At 43.3% G+C, this 12,467-nt stretch overlaps 1 protein-coding gene across 2 annotated transcripts in view; it reads right to left on the minus strand.

Moving 5' to 3' along the window:
• The window catches only part of shisal1b (shisa like 1b), a gene marked incomplete at its 3' end in the record, with an annotated part of 44,549 nt that extends 32,385 nt beyond the window's left edge, over positions 1-12,164 (minus strand). The window contains exon 1 of one of the 2 annotated variants that reach the window (XM_079567329.1): positions 11,842-12,161. Of the gene's footprint in view, positions 1-11,841 lie in introns of both variants that reach the window. The other variant, XM_079567328.1, reaches the window with a different exon arrangement.
• Between the last annotated feature and the right edge of the window lie 303 nt (positions 12,165-12,467).

The raw sequence follows: 12,467 nt of genomic DNA on the forward strand, positions 1-12,467 counted from the left end.
GGAAAACGGCATAAAAGAGTGAAAAATTGTAGAGTGAAAAATTGTGATTTCCATGAGAGGCCTAGCCCTGATTTCCTCGGGCTCGGCCACGCCCCCTTGTATGACGAGTTGCCGTCTGCATCTATATAAATGATGATAACACATTTGATGTTCACATTAGGACAAATGAGAAGTCAAGTCAGAGTATAATAACTTCCAAACAGTTACTACTCTAAAATATGTATAGTAGAATATGTCTATTAGTGAAAGCTTTCTTAAAGGCTCTTTAAAATGTTATTACCCATCTTTACTTGAGATGAATATTACATCAAATCCACACAATGTGCTTGTCTTGCGTGCTGTGTCTGTCTTGCATTCATACGTAGACACCATCGATTCTCCACAAACACCGGGAGACAAGAGTAGAGTTCACTTGTGCAGCGTGACTCATAGGCCTCCAACCAAAGACAGAAGAGGCGCAGTGCTGGCAAACCACGGATATGCTGCCATGACAGCCGAGGTCTTTGCCCGTGAAGATGGTATGAAGAGCTGAGGGGGGAAAAAAAACAAACCAAAAAAAAAACCTTGATGCAAGCGGTGGGGACTGAACAATTCCTGGAAGCCTTTTGTGGCAATGAAAGTGACTGGAGACGCGCTATCTATTCTGTGACATTTGGCGGTCAAAGCTACAGCGCTCCGAGTCCGCTCCAGTGCGATGATCAAAGCCGAGCGTGAAGTCCTGATAGGAGCAACTGTGATGGAGCCGGAAGTGAGGCCCGGTGTGTCATTGCAGATCTGTGCCTGTGCTACTTTCCCACTGTACAGTTTACTGGCCTCATCGCTGGGAGGCTTCATTCATTGAGTTTGTGATTTTGCATGTCCTCTGTAAGTATTTGTGACTGTAGCGTTGTTTGCGTGTTCTCTCTTGACTCAATGGATACAAGCTTCAGCTACATTAACCAGTTCATTTCTCGGTGTTCCAAACTTTCTTTTTAGCCTTACTTTCTTTGCAGCCGTGCTTATCGGGTGGGTTTTCAAAGAATCGACTCAGGACAATAGACGCTTAATTGGAAAGCTGACTATGCCTAGCAACCATTCACTCTTCTATTGATTCACTATGGGCAATTTGACAATCCACTTTTCTGTGCAAATAATTGGTTAGACTGAACCGAGATAGCACTTTACAGAACAGTACACAGAAATGGGATGGAAAGAGCACCTGGAATTGTAACAACATGATAATAATGGCAATGGCATGTTAAGTATTAATGAAAATTGTATCCCTCTAGCAGCCCATAATCCCAGAAGACGGTACCAGCAAAGATGGTCGGATGACTGTGCAATGAAGTACCCAAGACATCGTTTTCTCTTGTGTAAGAAAATGCTCTTAAGTATTTGCAGATACACCGCCGTCTGCCCAAAAATGTGAGCAATATTTAGTGCTCATCTCGAGGTTTCGTCCCAGGCTGCTCCTCGCGTCCTGGCACTTCATGTTGACGCTGTGGGTGAATTTTAGCGGCTGCCATCACAGCTCTGCTTTCATCTGGTGATAAAAGCTTTCTCTGTCGAGGGTTAAGGCAGCGCCAAAGTGACAGTGGCTCTCTTGTACCTCCAGGCTTTTGCTGATACTTCGACACTTGAAGATCCACTCTCCCTGCATCTGGGCCGTCGCTCCTCGTAAACAGATAGGTATAGGGACTGACGCCACGCGGAGATGGAATTTTAAATGTCTTTGATGTCTCTAAGGTTATTCGAATAACTTTGAAGGAAAAGGTGTGGTGGATCATAGCTTTTGAGGATAGCTAATGTGAACAAAATTCCAGGCTCAGCACAACTTTATTCATTGAAAACTTATGAAAAGGGATACAAGATGGAGTCTTTAAAAGCACAAACTGATGTACAGGTAGTGAGATCCATAAGGGGACAGGACAGTAACGCCTCACTCTGGGAACCACCAACAACCAGAGCCAGCTGATCTCTTGGGCCGATACGAGGCTCATATGGGTTAGGAGGTCGTACAGTTACTTAGAACCTTGACCATTAAGAGATCGATTGTCGATTGTAGAAGAGGGACCTGAGTCTAAGTTTTGCTCTATAGCCAAGAACAAGGACTATTCTACTTTATACAACTGCTTTTGGTGCAAACAAGTAGTAAACTGTGCTTATGGTAGACCACGGTGACAACGAGAGTGAGTAGAGGCTTCTGAAACAGAACATCCTGAATGCAATCAATCCAGTTCAATTGACGATATAGAAACCTCAAACCATCAATAGGCTCAGTTAGAGCCTATGACTTTTTTTTCATCTGGCTGCCCACTGGGAAACATCCCTGACTCTTCAGATTGAATGTCTCAGAGGCTTAACAATACCAGGATGTACATGCAGCTACCGTATGTGCCAAAGCCTTACTTGCAACTGCATCATGATTCTGTTTTTAAAAAGATAAAAGTCAAAAAACAAACATGTTTCCTCTTTCTGGTTGCCACATAATGAGATGTTTATTCAGGCCACACCATTCTGAGCATCAGTGTGAATTACATCCTTCCTTTGAAAGAAATAAAGGCACATTCATTGATATTGAGCGATGCTTCGATTGATAAAAGGTTAAAGACAAAGTCACCCAGGCTATACGGCATAATCCCCGCTCATTACGTTGGTTACATGTCTTAGGATGGAATAAAACTACGGCCGAAGTCAATATATCTGACGGTCATGTTGTGGCTTCGTAATGACCCATAGGAATTCACCTTTGACCTCATTCAGCCGGCTAAAAGCTTACCACAACAAAGCAAGGAAGAAAATTGATGAGGCTGATTATTCATTCATGAACTGGAGGCGCTGAAAGTCATTATCATACTCAGTCCAAAACGGTAAATATTTGCCCAACCTCTAATTCCCACCGCAGCGTTTGTTTGTGAACTGCGAACATGCAACATGCCTGATGCGCGAGCCTTGGTGAAGTCTCGATCAATGGGAAGGTTCTCTGCACCTCTACAGCAATGGAAGGTGCACCGTTCATTATAGGCGTAAATTCAGGATCCCAAACATAATACTCCCATTTAGAAGCAGGTTTACAGTGCAGAACCTTTGTTCCTTGCAACCCTTGAATGCCTCACAGCCTCCCGGTGCCTGTTTTGCTTTGTGATCAGAGGGAGGGAAAAGACCTGACCCTGTAGATATTGGATTATTAAACGAACAGACATTTCATGAGGATTTGAGCTGCATCGGAACAGGAGGGTCAGATGTTTGTCAGTTCACAATCTATTCGTAAACGTCTGTCATAATGCTAAACCTTGACTGTGTGGCTGTTTGTGTTTATGGTGAGGGGCAGGTGAGGGTGAGGCGTGTGTTAGGGGTGAGGTGGGGGAGATGTGGAGCTTCTCTGCTTCTGCAAGGAAAAGTTTGCTCACTGTTTGAAGGTGGTGCATCTAGCGATTCAATGCAGGAATGCAACCGTGCCAGTCCGGCAAAATGGAGTAGCTGAGGATACGTTTAAGTTCTCTATTTCTAATCTAAATATGAAGTGGTTGACAGACACAGGCAGGAAGAGCATTTTTGCATAGAAACTTGCCATTGTCATTGACACGGCTGCTCCAGTCAAATATTAAAAGATAATGAGTCCTGCATTTTATTCGTTGGTTGTAAGAAATTTTGACTTTGTCCCCATCTCCACATCTGGAGCCAGGACCTTTGTCAGGAGGTTTTAGTCCATGGTGCTGTTTGTGGGTTGAGTAAACCCAATCGGACATGGGGGAAACATATAACTCCACACAGGAATTGTCACATTTACAGTGTATTGCTACCTTTTCTACCTCCATTGGACACTCAAAGCACTTTACAAGGAACAGTATATGCGCCGGTGGGAGATCGGATCAACCAACCGACCTTTGAATCAAAATGCGAACACTCAACCAACTGAGCAACTAACAAGAACAACTTTATCAAAATATTTCTTTGAACTGTTATGAATCTTCTTCTGCTACACAGTCGGGTCTATAAATGAATGAAGGAAGGCTTGAAAATAACATTGACGTCTAAAGATTTTGTGCTCAATGCAGTCTGCAATCACTGATAAGACTGCATACTGTACTATTGGATTCTTGCCATGAAATATTCCTAAAACCCTATATGAACCCCAGTCTGCTCCCCGCTGCGCCTTTGTTATTTGATGATTCAATCAGCCTTTCATTTCTATAGACAGAGGAAATGCCTGTCTGCTGCCGGTAGCACACAAGCTCAAAGCACTGTACCCCACGCTTTGGAGACTGACATATTGAAATCATTTGATGTAAGAAACACATTTGAAGTCAGTCGCAAACAAATCGAGTGTAAAAAAAAAAGAAAGCAATGTGGCGTTGGTATATTGACTTGTGCGACCAAGAAATTGCACTTGAGTTGGACGATGCTCCTGCAGCATAGACCCAGTATAAATGTGTTAGCACTGACAGGATAATTGGGCTAAAAGTGGTAACCAATTCTGTGCCCCTGACATTGAACGGTTACACAAGTGAAGCAGACAGGACCACATGCAGTGAGAAGAAGCAGTAGATTCTTTTTCTTTTCTTTTTTTCCACCTTTTTTTTGTCAGTTTTCTCTTCCATGAAAGGCTTTTGTTTGATTCAGCTAGTCAGTGAAGATGCGTACAGTACAATGGGGAAGCCGCCATCAAAAGCAACTTCATAAGGACCTGCTTCTGACAGATCCTCTAATAAATAAACATCCGTGCTCCTCTAAATCTTCAACATGTCCTGTTGTAACAGTACCACTGGTATGTAAATACAACATTGTATAGCTAAAGGTGTGGCAGTCATGTTCATACTATGAAAGTAAACCACAAGACAGTTGCCGTTGCCATGCATTTTGTGCATTTCTCATTAACTGATCTGGTCTGCATGTCCTGAATGGTAATCAAGTCCAACAGCGCTGCAGTCGGATGATAGGAGCCGCTTACGCATGCTGGTCCTGAGTTATGATCAATTTAGGAGTGTCCCAGAGACAAACTATATGCTAATGTTTGCACAAATGTTTGTAAACAAGTCAGTTCGTGTTCCTCAACCTGTCTCCTTGTTCACTGGAGGATGAAATTAAAATATAGCATTGCTGTGGGTTTTATTGAACAATGAACGCTCGTCTCCTTTGTCTTCAAGTTTCGCTGTACAGTGGTTTCTTTTGTGGGTCTGAAATGCGCTCTTAAATGGCCCCGATGTGTAAATAATATAAAAGATAATGAAATAAGATAAGATACACAGCCGGGTTAGTTAGTTAGTTAGCCATTAGTTTGGCTTTTATGTTGTTGAGGGAAAAAGTACAATATTAACAAAGGATTTTCCAAATGTCCCAGATCATAGCGGCTAATGTATATGCAATTACAAATGACAACAAATTGCTTATTTTGTTTACATTTTAAGAAAACAGAGAAAATCTTTGGACCCCAGGGTGTGGCCAGGTGGGGCACAAGCCTGACACATGGTGGGGCAGAGGCAAAATATTGGGGGTCCATAATGTGTTTGATGCAACTCATGCCCCTAGAGGCCATAAGCATCACTGCAGGTGTCGTAGCATGTTGCGTTTTTTTTAAATTAATTGTCCGTGAGAGTAAAAACTACGCTGACAGAAAAGACAAAGGGAGAGAGGGATATTGTTCATTGTGCCACAACTCAATGACACAATGGAGATAATTATTTTCACTCAAACTTGACTATAAATACTGTTTAAGTGGCGCTAGCCCGCAGTTAGCTTTGCCCGTTAGCCTGTTTGCTTCTTCTTCGTGCTTCCAGTAGTGTGTATTGGTGGCTCCAACCCGGAGGCAGCGAAGTTGCAATTGTGGTTTTCTGGGACACCAGGGGGAGATGAAAGACCCCCCAATCATCCCATTAACACTTGTATTACCCCCAGAGGGACTGAGAAAATGATTTATTATGGTAAACAAGTTACTTACCACATATGTATTCCAACAAAGGCCAAGGGCAGCACACAGTCCACCCACATACAAGACCCAGCAGGGCAAACCGTATGAAAATATCTCACTGACAGCCCTGATAAGACTAAATGAATTTGTGTTTTCAGCTCCACAGATCAGGAACCGTGCTGAATGCTGGGCAGCCCTGTTTATTTCTGGTGTGTGTGGATATTTGGCTGCCTCCGCTGTAGCTGTTGCTGTTATTAATCAGTTTTCCCCACTGTTGGAGACCATTCAATGGGATATTTTTGGGTGAGAAGTGCCGGGCGTTGAAGCTTTCAGAAAATCAAATTCTTCCACTTAAGCACAGATTGCACTCAACAGGGCTTGCTTTTAACTGATTTTGAACATTTGATCCCTATTCATGTGTTCCTGGAAGCACAGCAAAAACAAGCTCTGTTCCACGGACCCAAGTGGCTTCAGTTTTTAGAAGCAACAGAAATTGGCCAAAAGTGGTTGACATTTTTCTCACAATAAGAAAAAGGTGCATTATTGGTTCACATCGCAGCCATACTTAAATGATATTGAGGTTTAGGAACGGGAGGAATTCTGCAGGAGACTTTGCTTTTTAAATGTCAATATGCAATGGATTCTTATAAGCTTCAAACAAGTTTATTTGCAAAAAAAAAAAAGGGATAAGTGCCACTGGAATAATAGCCCAGACTTGTAATTTTCCTGCAGCAACGTTTCCAACAACCACATCTCTTGTTGCGCAATTAAAATGTTAAGCTATTCATTCCACTTAACTTTAGCCTTGTGCGAATGCAGTAACAAGAGCACATCGCTTTACTTTCTGGGTGGCACCGTGGCTCAGATGGTAGAGCCTCATGATTGAAAGTCAGGGGTTCAAATCCCGCCTCCTGAAGGTGCACACTGTCGTTGTGTCCTTGGGCAAGACACTTGACCCACCTAGCTTCCAGTATCTGCGTACATTGGTGACGAATGAGAGTGTGAATGGGTGAGTGGATCCTTACTGTATGGTGCTTTGAGTGCCTAATGTTGGTGGGAAAGCGCTGTATAAGTTGAGACCATTTACCATTAACATTTAGCGTGTGCCATTATAACTGCATTATGTGGTGTTGACCTCACAGCTACTGCTTTTGTACATTTGTAAAGCCACAAACGGCGCTGTTTGTCGGGACATACAAAGTAAATGGAGTATATTTTGTATAGGGCTAGAGCATCTAATCGATTAATCGACACAACTCATCAATTATTCAAATAGTAAAGCAAAATTATCACTAAGAGCCTCCAACAAACATTCACTTTAAGTTTACTCCAACAACATGTCCTCAAGCGGCACAACTTTAGCGTTATGTGGATTAAAAAAATATATATATACAATTTTCATCATTCTTAGCCAAGCGATTAATCGATTACCAAAAATAAACGTTAGTTGCAGCCCTAATTTTGTATATTTTAGAGATGAACTATTTTAGTTCAAGTTTAGGTCTATTTTATCCCTTTGTTAGACCTGGTTTAGTCCACATTTCCAATATACTTATAGTGGTGCTTTAAAAGTATGAGGGCCACTTTTTGAGTAGATTTGGTTTTACATGTCACATCTACCCCTGCTCTTCAAGAGACAATTGGACGACTGCATTGGACAGCTGGACAATTTTAATCAATGAGATAGGACAAATAATTGCTTATTGTATTTATTGTATTCCTCTTATTCTTCTTATTTTTTGGAGTTCGGTTCCAGTTTCACAAAAAACTGACTGGGATTGCATTAAATTATTGTGAGATACTTGTGATTAAACTTCCATTATCACATCAACAAAACTTAGGGTCTGGGTTTCAACAGTGAAGGCACAGCTTATTTCCCCCAAGTTGCAAGTTGGGATTTGTGCCTCACCAGTTTTTTCATATTTTTTTTCATACAGCGTACAATAGATAAACCTTTCTTTGTCCTTCTCCATTCCTTGAAACCCATGCTTTGCCTCGGGACATTCTAATCAACACAAAAGTCGCGGTGACACCGAGGGGGAAGGACGTCGTGACCGCTCAGTGGCAGGAGGACAGGAGCCGTCCAGGTGAAAACGTCCAACACATTTCCAATTCAGAGCAGGTCACCAAACCGGTGTTCAGATTTCAGACTGGCTGTCAGCGCTGCGTGTAGGCCGGGGCTTTATTCCTGGCACTGAGGGTGTTTTTGGTGCTCAGATCGCCACAGCAGGGGAAGTCAGAAAGCGTGATATGAATTTGGTTATCGACGCCTCGCAGGTGGATTCAGCTTTGGGGGTAGGAAAAAAACACTCAGCAGCATTTCTGTTTATCAAACATCTCAGAACGTTTAATCCAGTTGTAAATCTTCAAAGAGGCCAGGCAGAGTGGATCATTTGCAAGCGAGTTACCACTGACTCTCTCAACCTCTATAACCTCAGCTTTAGTGTGTCTGCTTTTGTTGTTGTTGCTGCTGCATATTTCTTTTCCTTAAAGCAGCACTAAGTAACTTGTTTAAATCCTTTTCGTAGTCCCTCTGGGGGGTAATGGGATGATTGGGGGGTCTCTCATCTCCCCCCAGTGTCTCTGGCCAGAAAACCACAATACACACTAATGGAATCACGAGGAAGAAGCTAACAGGCTAACGGGCAAAGCTAACTGCGGGCTAGCACCACTTTAACAGTATTTGCAGCCAAGTTTGAGTGAAAAAAAATGATCTCCATTGTGTAATTGGATGTACGATATCCCTCTCTCCCTTTGTCTTTTCTGTCAGCATAGTATTTACTCTCACGGACAATTAATGAGTTAAAAAACGTAACATGCTACGTCACCTGCAGTGGCGCCAATGGCCTCTAGGGGCATGAGTTATTTAGTACTGCTTTAAGAAACAAGTTGAATGGTCATTGATTTATAAATCCATCATGTTTTTTGCTGTTAATGCTCTATATTTGCATTTTCCTGGGTGTCGACTGACAGACGCGATTAGAATAGGCTTTATTGCCATTGTCAGTCTACTAAAAAAAGGCCCTCAAACTTTGAAGGTACCACCACTTGGAAAGAGGTGGTCTAAACCAGGTCTAAAAGGGGATCATATGGGCCTAAACTTGGACTAAAGTTTATCTTATCTGGGTTTATTTAAGAAAAGACCTTAATATAACAGGCACATACAACACCCAGTACGACCATTTTCTTTCTTTTTTTTTAATATCACAAATCAAAATGATTCAAGGCACTTCGCTGAATTAAAAGCACATTTTCTCACCTTGCTGAAAACTCTATGTATTTTCCATGACCAACCCTTTGCACGTGTCTCCCCGCTGTGTCTCTACGGGGCAAAGTCAATGTCAGCATATTGCGCTCGCAGCAAAGTCGAGAGAGATGGGCTGTCCCTATGAGGCAGGCTTCTGTAGTGCACGGGTACAAGGTGACACCGCAAACCTCCCACTGGTGATAAATGACGATGACCAGGGCTGACACTGTCCTGACGCTGTCCTGACCCCCCCGCTGCTCTCTGTCCGGACACTCCTATAGAGAGCACTGTACACAGTAACTCTTAAAGGGAACGCGTGGAGTTGTGGAGTTATGTTGAGAGCTGTGACCAAAAGTAATGTTCACATCACTGATGCAGTGGTTTTGTTACAGTTTTATCATTAGCTGCGCTGCTCCACTGGGGGCCGCCATTACTGTCCTCATCTCGTACACAAACTCGTAGCAGTCTTCAGGTTTCCGAGTTTACAAGTTGTAATTACCAGTTCGAGCAGCGTTCCAAGGCCTTTTTCCAATATGCCAGTTACCAGTTGCCTGGAATGCACCTCTAGTCCTATACACAGCCGCCACCAAATGCTATTGCACCTTTCTTTTTGCTAACACACAATGTCATATATCCAATGAGGTGACCAGTCTTTGCGATAGGAGTGATAAAAGTTGAAACAAAAAGCGTTTACAGACCGCTGATGAATGAGCCTTTTCAAAGCCTGTTCCTGTTGAGGATTTGTATAAACACATTTTGCTCATAGCTGGCAAACACTTCCACTTCACACTTCTACTGTCCCTAAAATTTATGCAAAGTGCGGCTCCGTCTCATCCGATGTCTCTCGATAAACAACGGTCCAGGATAATAGCTATTTCGCCATTTATTTTATCTAAAACATACAGTTTACACCATGGGAACAGCCGTCTGATTGCTTTTGTGGAGTCAAGGAGGCCATAAAGCACCATTTCACCTTTCATCTTATCTTACCTAGGAGGAGAAATGGCGTGGAAACCAGTCGTTGACAAAGTGCGATTGCCGAAGTGAGCTTTATGGGCTTCTATGGGTAACATCAGATCACACAGTTTAGATAAACACAATTGGAACGAAGGGTTCGGGGGGGGGAGGGAGTCCGCGGGGATCTTGTTTATTGGGCGAATTAGAAAAGCTGCTCAACCATTCATTACAGAAATTGCAGGAGCGACGCACCCAGGACGAGCCATATTTACAAGGAGCCGGGACCTGCCGATGTTCAGCTAAATTCAGTCCTATTCTCTTGTCGTTGAAGTGGTGCGAAGTGTGAATCGCTCGGTAATTAAACGTGAGTGCTCACTCATTACTACAACAGCTCGGAGCGCATTTGCAGATATCGTATGGCAAAGTCGATTGAGTAAGAAATGCTGTTCAAGTGTAGAATTTTTCTTGATTATTTTGGACTGGGCCTGACTCATAAACTCACAAACTGATGCCGAATCCAGCAAGTCGTGGTGAACAGGCCCCAGCACTCAATACCAATACTGATATTAGTTGTTTGGTTCAAAAGAGAATGAGCTTTTACCCCTGAACTAGTAGACCTCGGCTGCAGCTGTGTCCCCTATTGTGAGACACCTCCATCTTCCTTGATATAAGTCTGCCTTTGTGCAAATTTGTTCATGTCGATAGAGTTCAATGTTATGCACAAATCATAAAAAAAAAAGCTCGCTGCACGGTGCTACCCCCGGGGGCCATTTCTGAGCGCTAAGGTTTCTCTGTTGCTTTTGTCGTGAAACGAACAAAGGGAATCTCCCGTCTTCCTCCCTCCTTCTGTCGCTCTTACACCTAAATCCCATCATGTGCCGCCAAGCCTCTCCTACACGCCTGTTTCCAAGTTACCGGCGGTGCTAGGCTGCCAATCCGCGCTTAATTGCCTCCTGTGCGAGTGAAGAGAGGGTTCGGGGGGGTAAGAGACAAGGAGCAAAGGAGGAAGCCCGTCCTGTATAGTGTCTTTTTCGAAGTATACATGCGGAATCACACAGAGCTTTGGAGGATAGTCGTGAGGTTAAACTATGTAAGGGATGCACAAGTCATCGGGATCCAAACTGGAATGGCAACAATCGCAAGCAAACGCGACATCCGGCCTCAGAGGGGTGTCATTATGTGTAAAACTGTTAGTCAAGACGTCTACAGATGTATACGGAAATGCAAGGGATTTGTTCAGCAGTTTATCTCTGTGTCTCTGCACATTGAACGGAATCATCATGGAATACTTAATCACAGACGCAATACTGTTCAGAAAAGATGTGTTGTGATACTAGGCCAAAATCAGGCTGGACTAACTAAAATACACTGAATAACAGGTGCATCAGCTGACCCAGTCACAAGTGGCTAAGCTGGTCTATATAGCCTTAAGTCTGTCCCAAAGCACCAAGTTGTGGAGGGGCATCTGCCATGACAAACCCTCATGGAAAATGGATCACTGATTGTTTGCTGTAGTGACATCAATTGGAAAGGAAACATAACTTTTAGCTTAACATCTAAAGTATCTAAAGTGGGTTCAAAATATTGACTTTTGCTCGAACTCATTGTTTAAAAGTAAGCAGTAAGTGAACAACCAATCAAATTACAAACCAGACAGGATAGGAATGGATATAGACAACATCTTGAATCGGAAATGCGTTGGCAGTAATTTTTCTTTTAAAAGCAGTTGTAGTAATAAAAACTTACTGACTTGTCTTGAATATAGTAGGCAAATATCTTGATCCCGCGTATGCAGTCCACCACCCTGTTGCTCCTGGCTTCGTCTTCTTTTTCTTTATTGTCTTCTTTGTAAAAGGCTAGATCCCGCTTATCCTTTTTTTTTTTTCCCCGGACACCGGAGCGCTTGTGCACTAATGGCAGTTCATGACAGGAGCCAGGCGGGCGGTGCAGCTCACTGGGAGATAGATAGAGGTGCGACGGTAAAGTACAATAGAAGGCGCTCCCACTAAGTCCTTCCCGGGCAGTGCTTCCCCGTCTGTCAGAGCGCAGCTACTGAGCGCGTGTGTGAGAGAGAGAGGGAGATGAGACGATAGTGAGGGTGAGCGATGGCAGGGAGAGAGAGAGAGAGAGAGAGAGAGAAAGAGAGAGAGGAGGGGCAGGCGAGGCAGTGGATTGTATATGTGTCCGTGTGTTTGTCTTTGCCTCCCTTTACATGTGGTCCTTCGAGAGCAGGGGGTTCTCAAACTGTGGGCCCTAGATGGCGCACGACTGTTTACAAGTGGTTCTTGGTTTAGTATTACAATAAAGTTTCTGGTTCTATAATTGAGTTTTAAATACAGATATTCTTCATGTTCGAAACATTCCCCCGGCTACATA

This window comes from Gobius niger (assembly GCF_951799975.1).
Source record: "Gobius niger genome assembly, chromosome: 12".
NCBI lineage: Eukaryota > Metazoa > Chordata > Actinopteri > Gobiiformes > Gobiidae > Gobius > Gobius niger.